Here is a 15,491-nt window from a genome sequence, read left to right as displayed (position 1 = left end):
CCCCCCACACACACACACAACCCTCACACACAAATAAACACACACACGCAGTCCACCCCCCCCCACACACACACAACCCTCTCTGACACACACACCCGCCCAACCCCAGCGTCCAACTCAACTTTCACCAACAACCATACCCTACTCTCACTATCGCTCTCTCTCTCTCTCTCACACACACACACACACACACAAGCTCACGCAAGCACAGCCACACACACACACAGCACGCGCATACACACACACTGACACACAGCACGCGCATATACACACACACTGACACACATCACACACACACACCCACACACACCTTTCGCAGTTCGCTCACAGTTCTTCTCTTTTCCATCGTCGTCATCTTCGAAGCTTGCTTCGCTTTTCAGGGGAGATAACCCGTTTATCACATTCGCTGCTGACTTGTGGGTCAAGTCTATTGGACAAAGGGAAATCACCCAACCATTACAAGAGTGCTCTTTCCTTGGATTCTTTTACGACAGTTAATTAGCTATCAAAACTGTTGAATTTGCAAAGTAAAGTTATTCCTCGTGGATGGTAGCATTATTTGTAACATAGAAGCTTATGGTGAAGCTTTGAAAGCGATCTGAAGGCCTTTTCCGGCGGATACTATCCCTTTAAACGAGGCAGATCTTATTTCGTTTTGTGATTTCTGTTTAGACACACGCTGCTAATGCTGGTTAAACGAGGCAGATCATGTTTCATTTTGTGATCTCTGTTTAGAAACACGCTGCTAATGCTGGTTAAACGAGGCAGATCATGTTTCATTTTGTGATCTCTGTTTAGAAACACGCTGCTAATGCTGGTTAAACGAGGCAGATCATGTTTCATTTTGTGATCTCTGTTTAGACACACGCTGCTAATGCTGGTTAAACGGAGCACATCCTGAGTCACTATTTCCAGTTTGTATTCGAGATTTGTGCATTATTTTGTTCACAAACCATGAAAAGGGATTCTTGTGGTTAGGTTCCAGTTTCCATTCTGGCAATGAAGGCACTGGCACTCACGAGAACACGTGCGTGTCACAGAGAAAGAGGGGACACATTGTTGCACAGAAACATAATCGTCCTGTCGCTATTTATTACGAGGAACTGATCCTGCACAGGGTACAGTACCAAGTAAACGCCCACCCCCTACTTTCGATCGACATTGGTGCTTTAGGGGGGTGGGCGTATACAAGGTAGTGTACGGTACTTACCTTTGGCGGAGATTGTGCAAGCGTTTACAAAGAGGGGAACTCCGAAATTAAGTGTTGAAGGGCCATAATTTCTGGGTTGCTTCCCTTCAACCAACATGCAAAGAACCCGACATGATGCCCTCTGGACAGCAAGGTAACGAGAATTCAAGATCAAAGTGTGAGGTGTGTGTGTGTGTGTGTGTGGGTGGGTGGGTGTGTGTGTGTGTTTAAGTGTATGCGTGCATGCGTGCGTGTGTGATGGGGTGGGGGGGGGGGGGGTGAGGGTGTCTGAGGATATGCGCGTGTGAGTGTGTGTGTGTGTGTAAGGTGTTATTGTTTGAGAGTAAGCGCACGTGCGGGCGTGCGTGCGTGCGTGCGGGCTGGCGTGTGTGTGTGTGTGTGTGTGTGTGTGTGTGTGTGTGTGTGTGCGTGCGTATGTGTGTGTGGGAGGTGGGAGAGGGTGTGTGCGTGTTAGTGTGTGTAAGGGGGGTAGGGGGATGGGAGCGTTAGTGTATTTGTGTGTGTGTGTGCGTGAGTGTGTGCGTGAGTGTGTCCGTGTGTGTGTGCGTGCGTGCGTGTGTGTGTGTGTGTGCGTGTGTTTGTGTGTTTGTGTTGTTTTTAAGTGTGTGCGGTTGTGTGTGTTGGAAGAGGGGTCGGTTAGGCGGTCGGGGGGTGGGGGGTGGGGGAGGGGGGGATTAGTACGTTTGAGGATCTCTGTGTGGAGGTGGGGGGTAGAGGGGGTTGGAGTGTTTAGTGTGTCTGTAGATCTGCAGTTTGTGGTCTGCTCTACTAAACCATTTGTGATTTTTATTATGTGACTTCAAATGACTTTACAGTAACTGTTTTCATCAGAATTAAGTTTCTAGTGTTAAGTATGAACCGCGTAGGTGCTTTCTTGTTACTATACATTTTAACAAATGTCATAATACAACCAAGATAGTGGAGAAGCTTAATATTTCTTGTCTATCTCTCTCGAACACACTAACACACACGTACAAAGTAGCCGACCAGAGGTTGTGGTATTTCTGTTCAAGAAGGGGGGAGGTGATGGTAGATGGTGGGGGGAGGGGTGAAGAGGGTGAGATAAGGATAAATGATAAACATTGCCTGTTGTGTTCTGAATGGATCAGACACATGTTGAAATTAGCAGACATTAAGAGTAATGAAAGTTTCACATTACATCTAATTGTTACCGGCAGCTCACAGCGAATAAAACTCCAATACAGATTCCTGAAAACGGCTCTTTGGAGATTAATGCTCAGTCAAGCATGTCAGCAGTGAGCTGTTGCTGTTGTTGCGATGTTCAAATAACATAGTGCAAGCTTAATCTACATCCAGTAGCTACATAAACTACATTGTACTGCTTCGTTGAAATTCACCAGAATGTTTTGTTTTACATGTGAAAAGCATGTTTCCTTCAGAGATTCACAGAGAGATGTGATAATGATGATACAAAAATACATTTTACAACGAAAGGGGTTTAAAGCTACACCTTCTCTTTAAACCTGTCCTTACATCCAATACAAATGTCCATTACGGATAAACAAAAACAACAGACAAACGAACAAACAAACAACGACATCAATCAGCAAGACAAATAGCAAACAAACAACCAACACGAAAACCAAATCAGCAAGTCAGCAAATCTGCAACATGTTGATAGAACCAATACTTACATTAAAAAACCCATCATAGCGCATGTTTGCAAGTGGCAGACAGTTACACTCATAATGATACCAACGTTGACGTCAATGGCAAATATTACAATAGGGGAAGGGCCCCTAATATGGACCACTTTTTACATTTAACGTACACACACACACACACACCGTCACACACACACACACACACACCGTCACACACACACACACACCGACACACACACACACACACACACACACACACACACACACACACACACACACACACACACCGTCACACACACACACACACACACACACACACACACTGACACACACACACACACACACACACACCGATACACACACATACACACACACACACACACAGACACACACACACACACCGACACACACACACACACACACCCACAGGCACTTGCGGGCACATACAGACGCTCATTTGAGCAAAATACCAAAATAAAAACCTCTTAAAATATGCCAGGCTATTTACAATGCTACACGATGTAAGGGGGAAAGACGGGCGCTGTGGCGGGGTGGTAAGGGTTCGAATCAGTCCCTGCCGCGGCTGGTGGGTTAAGTGTGGAGATTTTTCCGATCTCCCAGGTCTACTTAGTATGTACAGACCTGCTAGCGGCTTATCCCCCTTCGTGTGTACACGCAAGCACAAGACCAAGTGCGCACGGAAAAGATCCTGTAATCCATATGTCACAGTCAGAGTTATAGAAACACGAAAATACCCAGCATGCTTCCTCCGAAAGCGGCGTATGGCTACCTGAATGGCGGGGTAAAAACGGTCATACACGTAAAATTCCACTCGTGCAAAAACATGAGTGAACGTCTAAGCCCATGAACGAAGAAGAAGTAAGGGGGAAGAATTGTTTTCCTACTTGCAGTGAAGACTGAAGAGATGGATTTTTAACTGTTTTTTGAAAGAAAATGATGGAGGGGGCGTGTCGAATCATGCACGATAATTATATTCTTCAAGGTCCTCAGCTCATCACCCATCCTTTGCTATAATGTGATAATCGTAATCCTTCCACGAGACAAAAATTACACGATAGAAAGCAAGGTTCAATTTAAAAAGATATGTCACAAATTAGCTATCTCGTCAACAGTGTGGCACAGGGCCGGACTAGGCGAAGAGGAGGGGGGGGGGGGGGGGGGGTGGGGTTGCCAGTGGCGGGGTCAAGGGGCAGAGCTGATGGGTAGGTCATATTCTGAGATAGGAAAATGGTCGCTCCTTGCATGAAACGGCATACAATAAACAATAATAAAAAATGTTTTAAATAAGTGAGGTACATGTTTAGACTAGGGGGGGGGGGGGGGTTGCGCAACCCCCATAACCCGCCCGGTAGTCCGGCCCTGCGGCATGTAGTTATAGTCCCTTCAACACGAGAACAAAGTGCACAGACTGAATCAATCACTCTCGGAATTTGGAAGTCAAAATTGTCGCTTGTTATATGGATTTTGTATCGGTTTCAAAACACTTACACAGCTCCCTCCGCCGGCAAAGTTTGGTACCTTAAACAGCTTCCTTGAATTGTATACAGTGTTCAGTCTAGAAGATTACTGAACATTAAACATGAAATAGTAGTGTGTGTGGGTATGTGTGTGTGTACGTGTGGGTATGTGTGTGTGCGTGTGTGTGGTGTGTAGATGTGTGTGTTTGTGTGCGCGTAATTGCCGCAATGTCAGTCAGTGCACAGGCAGACAGACGAAACCCATATCCCCCCCCCCTGCACACACACACACACACTGACACACACACTGAGACACACACACACACGCACACCGCACACTCACACACACGGCACACATACACACACACACCGTGACACACACATACACACACGGCACACATACACACACACACACACACACACACGCACGGCACACACAACGGCACACACACCGTCACACACACACACACACACACACACACACACACACACACACACACACACACACACACACACACACACATACTACTACCACTACTACTACTCAGTATACTACTATACTACTACTAATACTAATAATCATACCAATAATAAATCACTTCTCTATATTGCGCAAGTCCCGATTCACAGCTCGTGTGTGTGTGTATATGTGTGAGCGTGTCTGTGGCTCTATGCACGCCAAGGCTGAGGGACGTGTGCCAATCGCCTAACTGCCGGCATCATGTTTAGCTGCAGGAAATGCTAATTTCTCGCTGTTGAATTTGCAGAGACGCATCACACAAAGCATAAAACAAATCAGAAGTCTCTCTTTTTTTTCAATTCAACCATTGAACTGGTGTTATCATAAGCGTTAACAAACACAGACAAAGAATTAAACAAAGTCATGCAATACTAGATGCTCGCCCGTAAACCCCCCGACTACATTTCTGTGGACCTTCCAGTCACTATAAAAACATAGCCAGAGGAACCCCTAAGGTCCTCTAATTTTATCGTTGCTAGATATCACTCAAAATATTTTAAGGGCCACTTCGAGAATTGTCTACTGCAAACAAGCAAATAATTCAAAAGAGGTTTTCATTTTATAAGATTGTATTTCAATCATTCCCCCAAACGTTCGAAAAATTCGAATTCATACAGACGTCTTTGTGTTCATGAAATCTGCTGGCCAAGGGAGGTACCCCGCTTTTCAAAAGTCACAGCTCAATCATCTGGCATCACAACATGTTCAGTACCGCGTGTGACGTAGTGTCTGGGGGTGGTGTGAGACCGCTTCATCATGGTTGTAATGCCGCTGTGCATGAGAGGAAAGCCAGCTGTCACAGTGTCTGGGGGTGGTGTGAGACCGCGTCATCATGGTTGTTATTCTGTGCATGAGAGGAAAGCCAGCTGTCACAGTGTCTGGGGGTGATGTGAGACCGCTTCATCATGGTTGTTATTCTGTGCATGAGAGGAAAGCCAGCTGTCACAGTGTCTGGGGGTGATGTGAGACAGCTTCATCGTGGTTGTTATTCTGTGCATGAGAGGAGAGCCAGCTGTCAGAGTGTCTGGGGGTGGTGTGAGACCGCTTCATCATGGTTGTTATTCTGTGCATGAGAGGAAAGCCAGCTGTCAGAGTGTCTGGGGGTGGTGTGAGACCGCGTCATCATGGTTGTTATTCTGTGCATGAGAGGAAAGCCAGCTGTCACAGTGTCTGGGGGTGGTGTGAGACCGCTTCATCATGGTTGTTATTATGTGCATGAGAGGAAAGCCAGCTGTCACAGTGTCTGGGGGTGATGTGAGACCGCTTCATCATGGTTGTTATTCTGTGCATGAGAGGAAAGCCAGCTGTCACAGTGTCCGGGGGTGATGTGAGACCGCGTCATCATGGTTGTTATTCTGTGCATGAGAGGAAAGCCAGCTGTCACAGTGTCTGGGGGTGATGTGAGACCGCTTCATCATGGTTGTTATTATGTGCATGAGAGGAAAGCCAGCTGTCACAGTGTCTGGGGGTGATGTGAGACCGCTTCATCATGGTTGTTATTCTATGCATGAGAGGAAAACCAGCTGTCAGAGTGTCTGGGGGTGATGTGAGACCGCTTCATCATGGTTGTTATTCTGTGCATGAGAGGAAAGCCAGCTGTCACAGTGTCTGGGGGTGATGTGAGACCGCTTCATCATGGTTGTTATTCTGTGCATGAGAGGAAAGCCAGCTGTCAGAGTGTCCGGGGGTGATGTGAGATCGAGACCGCTTCATCATGGTTGTTATTCTGTGCATGAGAGGAAAGCCAGCTGTCACAGTGTCTGGGGGTGATGTGAGACCGCTTCATCATGGTTGTTATTCTGTGCATGAGAGGAGAGCCAGCTGTCACAGTGTCTGGGGGTGATGTGAGACCGCTTCATCATGGTTGTTATTCTGTGCATGAGAGGAAAGCCAGCTGTCAGAGTGTCTGGGGGTGATGTGAGACCGCTTCATCATGGTTGTTATTCTGTGCATGAGAGGAAAGCCAGCTGTCACAGTGTCTGGGGGTGATGTGAGACCGCTTCATCATGGTTGTTATGCTGTGCATGAGAGGAAAGCCAGCTGTCAGAGTGTCGGGTTGTGATGTGAGACCGCTTCATCATGGTTGTTATTCTGTGCATGAGAGGAAAGCCAGCTGTCACAGTGTCTGGGGGTGATGTGAGACCGCTTCATCATGGTTGTTATTCTGTGAATGAGAGGAAAGCCAGCTGGCAGAGTGCATTAGTCACTTGTAACATCAGAGTTATTAAAAGTCCCCAGAAAGGATGATCACCAAGAGGAAGAGAGAACCACTCCTTCGCTGGCTTCAAATCCAGTTGTCGTTATTGTTCGATCCCCACGGTCGGCGAGGGATTTATTTCCCAGAGTCAACTCAGTGCAGACTCTCCTCGGAGGCCGAACACCCCCGTGTGCACGCATGCGCACGATAAAGAACCCAAGTTCACAGCGAAAGTCTCAGGGCTTGGAAACATGAATACACGCATGCAGGAAGAAAAGTAAAGGAGCAAACAAGGGGTAGCGCCGTATACTGTATGGCAGCTCGCTTTCCCCAGGTAGGGTAACCTCACAGGACTATATACAATCTTATCCTTATCCTTGTGTAGAGAAAGCTACAGCATGCGCTTAGAATGGATTCCCCATTTGATCTGGTCAAACCAGTAAGGAATCGGATAGGGGAAGAAACTCTGTGTATTTCCTTGGCCGTGCATTTTTTTGCAGTTGTTTCCCTTGGATAGATCGCTGTCACTATAACCTCATTACCTGCGCTGGTCTTCGGCGACAATTTTGCATCGGTGTTGAATAAATGATCGACCCGGAATCGCTTTTGAAAGTCAAGCAATTAATGAGGTATTTCATGTATCTACCGATATATTGAATACATGTTCTATTATTTTGTTTTAAAGTGGATAGTCAAACGATTTAAAAAACAAAAAATAATCAGAAGATTAATACTAATTATAGGAGGTTTCTGTTGCCACCTTCCTAAGTTATACCGTAAACTACCTTGTAAACGCCCAGTGTGTATAGGGTACTGTATATTGTAAACGCCCAGTGTGTATAGGGTACTGTATATTGTAAACGCCCAGTGTGTATAGGGTACTGTATAGTGTAAACGCCCAGTGTGTATAGGGTACTGTATATTGTAAACGCCCAGTGTGTATAGGGTACTGTTTTTGTAAACGCCCAGTGTGTATAGGGTACTGTATATTGTAAACGCCCAGTGTGTATAGGGTACTGTATATTGTAAACGCCCAGTGTGTATAGGGTACTGTATATTGTAAACGCCCAGTGTGTATAGGGTACTGTATAATGTAAACGTCCAGTGTGTATAGGGTACTGTATATTGTAAACGCCCAGTGTGTATAGGGTACTGTATATTGTAAACGCCCAGTGTGTATAGGGTACTGTATATTGTAAACGCCCAGTGTGTATAGGGTACTGTATATTGTAAACGCCCAGTGTGTACAGGGTACTGTATAATGTAAACGCCCAGTGTGTATAGGGTACTGTATATTGTAAACGTCCAGTGTGTATAGGGTACTGTATATTGTAAACGCCCAGTGTGTATAGGGTACTGTATATTGTAAACGCCCAGTGTATATAGGGTACTGTATATTGTAAACGCCCAGTGTGTATAGGGTACTGTATATTGTAAACGTCCAGTGTGTATAGGGTACTGTATATTGTAAATGCCCAGTGTGTATAGGGTACTGTATAGTGTAAACGCCCAGTGTGTATAGGGTACTGTATATTGTAAACGCCCAGTGTATAGGGTACTGTATATTGTAAACGCCCAGTGTGTATAGGGTACTGTATATTGTAAACGCCCAGTGTGTATAGGGTACTGTATATTGTAAACGCCCAGTGTGTATAGGGTACTGTATATTGTAAACGTCCAGTGTGTACAGGGTACTGTATAGTGTAAACGCCCAGTGTGTATAGGGTACTGTATATTGTAAACGCCCAGTGTGTACAGGGTACTGTATAGTGTAAACGCCCAGTGTGTATAGGGTATTGTATATTGTAAACGTCCAGTGTGTATAGGGTACTGTATAATGTAAACGCCCAGTGTGTATAGGGTACTGTATATTGTAAACGCCCAGTGTGTATAGGGTACTGTATATTGTAAACGCCCAGTGTGTATAGGGTACTGTATATTGTAAACGCCCAGTGTGTACAGGGTACTGTATATTGTAAACGCCCAGTGTGTATAGGGTACTGTATATTGTAAACGCCCAGTGTGTATAGGGTACTGTATATTGTAAACGCCCAGTGTGTATAGGGTACTGTATAGTGTAAACGCCCAGTGTGTATAGGGTACTGTATATTGTAAACGCCCAGTGTGTATAGGGTACTGTATATTGTAAACGCCCAGTGTGTATAGGGTACTGTATATTGTAAACGCCCACGCCCAACACATTTGGACTAACGGTGTACAAAAACAATTTCTTTTTTTCTCTTTTTTTTATAAATCCGCACGCATTACGTTCATATTATTCGTTGGTTTCACTTTGTAACTGCAGTCACAGAATAGCCATGCCTAAAATTGACAAAGTTTTGTGAGACACATTTGATATTGCAGAGCTCGACCTTGGGGACTTTACAGAGATCGAGTGAACAAAGTGTTGTTTGAATGCGCTGTGTTTGACACACCGTACTCCCCCTTGAATACTTGGATCAGAGCAAAGAAACTGACTACAGATATCATGTTTCATTTTGTGATCTCTGTTTAGACACACGCTGCTAATGCTGGTTAAACGAGGCAGATCATGTTTCATTTTGTGATTTCTGTTTAGACACACGCTGCTAATGCTGGTTAAACGAGGCAGATCATGTTTCATTTTGTGATTTCTGTTTAGAAACACGCTGCTAATGCTGGTTAAACGAGGCAGATCATGTTTCATTTTGTGATCTCTGTTTAGACACACGCTGCTAATGCTGGTTAAACGAGGCAGATCATGTTTCATTTTGTGATTTCTGTTTAGAAACACGCTGCTAATGCTGGTTAAACGAGGCAGATCATGTTTCATTTTGTGATCTTTGTTTAGACACACGCTGCTAATGCTGGTAAAACGAGGCAGATCATGTTTCATTTTGTGATCTCTGTTTAGACACACGCTGCTAATGCTGGATAAACGAGGCAGATCATGTTTAATTTTGTGATCTCTGTTTAGAAACACGCTGCTATTGCTGGTAAAACGAGGCGGATCATGTTTTATGTTGTGATCTCTGTTTAGAACTGAACACGCTGCTAATGCTGGTTAAACGAGGCAGATCATGTTTCATTTTGTGAGCTCTGTTTAGATGAAACATGATCTGCCTCGTTTAACCAGCATTAGCAGCGTGTTTCTAAACAGAAATCACAAAATGTATGCATATGTATTGGTGTGTCGGTGTGTCAGGTGTGCAAGAAAAAAGGGTATTTTTATATCATTTTGTGATCTCTGTTTAGACACACGCTGCTAATGCTGGTTAAACGAGGCAGATCCTGGGTCACCATTTCCAGTTTTTATTCGAGATTTGTGCATTTCTGCCGTGTGCTGACAAAACCGAGTAAGTCCACTGAACCTAGTTCTGAGATAAACGACTTTTTCTGTTTTATTACATTTCTCAAAAGTGACGATTATCTTGATCAACCTACAGAGATAATAAGATAAATAGCATTAATGTACGTTTACAACCCGAGTTTGATAATGATCTGATGGATGGTTTTTGTTTTGTTGGGCATTTTGTGGACTTACTTGGTTTTGTCACTTTTTTCCATTATATCAGATCTAAAAAAATTGACAGATCTAAGCAAGTGGACTTACTTGGTTTTGTCAAAACATTTGGAAGAAAAAGTAATGCTTTTTTTGAGGATGAAAGTCGCTTGTTCATTTCAATGCGTTATTCTCTCAGGTGCCAGGAGAAACGTTCCGTATAACTCTCGCTTACTCTATTACACATGTCGTGTGCACATTAGAGCGCTTACTTCCCTTTGCTTATTTGATCTCTAAACAACGCTCTGGCTCATTTCGGTACGATTCTCACAGATACTTTCGAAGCGAACCTGTAACAATGTGTGCGTTTGTGTGTTTGTTCTGATTAAAACCAGTCTTGATCTAAGGACTATGTCCAGTCAAGAATAAAAGCTGGTTCTTGTGTATGACTGTGTACGTGAGTGTTAGTTTGAGTGCCTTGGAGAATGATGAGCATATCCGATTGCGGAGAATTGCTAAAATACATATTATTTACGTACAAGTTTTTTTAAACTACACAGCATGTTTTGTTGTTCCGGTAATGTTTTGTTGTTGTAAGTTTGGGTGGTACGGTTACTACTATAGTTACAACCTTAAATCACATTATTTGAAATTCAAATCAAACACTAACCCGGGTTTGATGTCTTAGAAATATTTCTGGACATTAAAATGCTAGCACAGGCACGAAAGTGATTTTATTGCAGGTGTCAATGTTTCCTGAATCTATTTATAGATGTGTTACGTTTGAATTGATATTAAGCAATTCAGGTGCCGTGTGGACATGGTACGGAAACATTCACTGTCCCGATTGACGGGTTTTAACAGCGAGGACGCAATTTTTGTGAAGGCGTTTTAGAACTGCTTCTTCTTCTTCTTTTGCGTTCGTGGGCTGAAACTCCCACGTACACGTGTGCTTTTGCACGAGTGGATTTGTACGTGGATGACCGTTTTTACAAAACCATTTAGGCAGCCATACGCCGTTTTCGGTGAAAGCATGCTGGGTATTTTCGTGTTTCTATAACCCACCAAACTCTGCTTTGGACTGCACGATCTTTTCCGTGCGCACTTGGTCTTGTGCTTGCGTGTACGCACGAAGGGTGATAAGGCACCAGCAGGCCTGCACGTAAGTTGACCTGGGATATCGGAAAAATCTTCACCTTAATTACCCGTCAGGTGCGGCCGGGATTCATAACTCATAACTCATAACTCATAACATTTTATTGATCCAACAAAGGAAATTAAATTGGTCATCAGCACATATAGGTCATTAATTAATAATTATAAAAGAATAAGAGAAGAAAATTCATAAAACCCATGATAACAAAAAAATATCTAAAGTAATATATGTACAACTACAATACCCTTTTTACTTGCACACATGACACACCGACACACCAACACATATACATACATACCGTCTACATACATACCTACATACATACATACATACATACATACATACATATACATACATACATACATTCCATGTTAAAGTGTAGTTAAGAACATCACAGTAAGTATATCATTGTTTGGATTAACAGATAAGTTTTTATGTAAATGATGATAACAACAATCCATAATTAACGCTATTGCACTACCAAAAGAAGAGACCAACCAAACACATAAAACCAATCCCAGTAATCATCATCAGTTATCACAGGTATCACAGTAGATTAGCCATCAGGTAGTTAGACTCAATTGGGCAAAGTATAGTGTCAACACCATCACAACAGTGCTAAATCTCATTATCACAGCACTAGTTATGATCAAAGGTCAAACAGTCTCAGTCTTCAAACCAAATTCGAACCCACGACCTTCCGCTTTGGTAAGTCTTTTTTTTTCAAAATGATATTTTTTGTTCATCAAAAAGAAGAAATCAATGCGCATCTTGTGTGCTAATTTCTACTTTTTAGAGTGCTTAGATAAGCAGATATGAACAAGTAAGTCCACAACCAAAAACAACTTTTTAAGTGTGCATGAATGTTTTGACAAAACCAAGTAAGTCCAAGGGGTTCCCAATTTTCCTTTTATGATAGTTTTAAAATTCTTGTCAGACGACCCATACAGAAAATACGTCATTTTAAGTTTAGAACTCACAAATGACGTCATTTAAAGTTTAGAACACACAAATGACCTCTTTCGATAAGGCGAGACATAATGACGTCACCTTATGACGTTTTATTTTAAACATTTTTCTTCTCTATCTATATATAATTCTCCTGACGATCCTTGTCTCTCTCTCTTTCCCTCCCTCTATCCCTCCCTATCTCTCTCTTTTCCTCCCTCCATGCATCTCTCTTTCTATCCCTCCCTACCTCTCTCGCTATCTCTCTCCCTCTTACTCTCTTCCTCCCTCCCTAATTCCTCTTTCCCTTTATTTCTCTCTCTCAATCCATCCCCCCCCCCCCCCCCTCGGACCTGATTTCTTTCCCCTCTCTCACTCTCTCCCCGGCTGTTTAGTCTCTCTCTCTCTCTCTCTCTCTCTCTCTCTCTCTCTCTCTCTCTCTCTCTCTCTCTCTCTCTCTCTCTCTCTCTCTCTCTCTCTCTCTCTCTCTCTCTCTCTCTCTCTCTCTCTCTCTCTCTCGCTTGCACCAAAACTAGCACCCCTACTAACAAGTAAAATGCCGCAAGAATATTCGGATTGACTTTGACGTCATACTGGCAAAAACATTGCATTCTGATTGGTTATAGCGTCATAAAGGTTCTTGTGATTGGTGGATGGACTTACTTGGTTTTACCAGCAAATTGACATGTAATTTTTTTGGAGAAATGTTTGAAGTTGTGGACTTACTTTTCTATATCTCCTTATCTATTTATTTTACAAAGTCAAAATTTACACACAGGCTGCTTCGTGATTTCTTAGTTTTGATGAACAAAAAGATATCATTTTTGGGAAAAATGGACTTACTCGGTTTTGTCAGCACATGGCAGATGTACTTTAAACAGTTTTTAAGGCGTGGACTTACTTTTTTATATCTCCTTATCTATTTATTTCACAAAGTCACAATTTACACACAAGGTGCGCCTTAATTTCTAAGCTTTGATGAACAAAAAATATCATTTTTGAAAAAAATGGACTTACTCGGTTTTGTCAGCACACGGCAGATTTGTTCACAAATCATGACAAAAAGGGATTCTTGTGGTTAGGTTCCAGTTTCCATTCTGGCACACACGAAAACACGTGTGTGTCACAGAGAAAGAGGGTAGACATTTTTCCACAGAAACATAATTATCCTATTTAACATTTTTAACATGTGTTCAAATATCGCTATTTATTGAGAGGAACTGATCCTGCACAGGGTACAGTACCAAGTAAACGCCCACCCCCTACTTTCGAGCGACATTGGTGCTTTAGGGGGGTGGGCGTATACAAGGTAGTGTACGGTACTTACCTTTGGCGAAGATTTTGCAAGTGTTAACACAGAGGCGAACTCTGAAATTAAGCGTGCGAAATCACCTTATAATTACTGGGTTGCTTCCCTTCAACCAACAAGCAAAGAACTCGACATGATGCCCTCTGGACAGCAAGGTAACGAAAATTCAAGATCAAAGTGTGAGATGTGTGTGTGTGTGTGTGTGTGTGTGTGTGTGTGTAAGCGTGAGTGTGTGTGTGTGTGTGTGTGTGCACACGTGTGTGTGTGTATGTGAGTGTGTGTGTGTGTGTGCGTGCGTGGGTGTGTGTATGTGTGTGTGTCTGCATGTGTTTGTACGCGTGCGCGCGTTTGTGTGTGTTTGTGTGTGTGGGAGGGGTTTGAGGGGAGGGATAGTGTATCTGTGGATCTCTGTGCGTGTGTGCGTGTGTGTGTGTGTGTGTGTGTGTGTGTGTGTGTTTACGAAAGGTGTTCTAGAGGTCCTTTGACTCCACACTCCTGGCAATGTCTCATGCTATTTACAACGACGTGTGCACACTGCAATGTTTTATCGGCGATGACACACATTTTTATGTATCTCAAACTTTCCTCAGCTTTTAAGAACACTGCCCGTCCATGTTTACTTGCTTGTCGTGGAGCTAAACAAAAAGGCAGTTTACAACAATGATGTATAAACATCTCTGAAAGAATTGTTATGTTTTTCACACTTACTGCATAATTATTGTGGGAATTTTGGGGAAAAAACGCTCCTTCCAAAACGAGTACTTACAGCTGGTACAATGAATTAAAAATCGGGTAGACACGTCTTCAAAGTTGACACCCGCCCAGACCGACAGTTGAATGCTGTTACTGCAACACACGTTGCTGCCGTTACAAAGTTGACACCCGCCCAGACCGACAGTTGAATGCTGTTACTGCAACAAACGTTGCTGCCGTTACAAAGTTGACACCCGCCCAGACCGACAGTTGAATGCTGTTACTGCAACAAACGTTGCTGCCGTTACAAAGTTGACACCCGCCCAGACCGACAGTTGAATGCTGTTACTGCAACAAACGTTGCTGCCGTTACAAAGTTGACACCCGCCCAGACCGACAGTTGAATGCTGTTACTGCAACAAACGTTGCTGTCGTTACAAAGTTGAAGAGAGATGGTGCACGAATCACACACACGGAGGTAAATGACACATATATAGTTGAATCGGCACCCATCGATGTGATCTGGCACAAGCCTTTACGGGTACACAAGCGTTGCAGACAGCGGGTGCCCGTGCTCTTTCTGGTCTTCAAAAGGCGGTATGTCTCGAAATGTACATACAAATAGAGTGTGAGGATTTTGTGAAGGTTGTCACAGGCGATGGGGACTTGGATCTATCAATCTGACCCCGGGCAACACATAGAGTGTGAGGATTTTGTGAAGGTTGTCACAGGCGATGGGGACTTGGATCTATCAATCTGACCCCGGGCAACACATAGAGTGTGAGGATTTTGTGAAGGTTGTCACAGGCGATGGGGACTTGGATCTATCAATCTGACCCCGGGCAACACATCAATCAGCCGTTTTGATGTTCAT

Source organism: Littorina saxatilis, linkage group LG16 (genome assembly GCF_037325665.1).
Source record: "Littorina saxatilis isolate snail1 linkage group LG16, US_GU_Lsax_2.0, whole genome shotgun sequence".
Classification (NCBI taxonomy): Eukaryota; Metazoa; Mollusca; class Gastropoda; order Littorinimorpha; family Littorinidae; genus Littorina; species Littorina saxatilis.
This window is presented reverse-complemented; position numbering follows the sequence as displayed.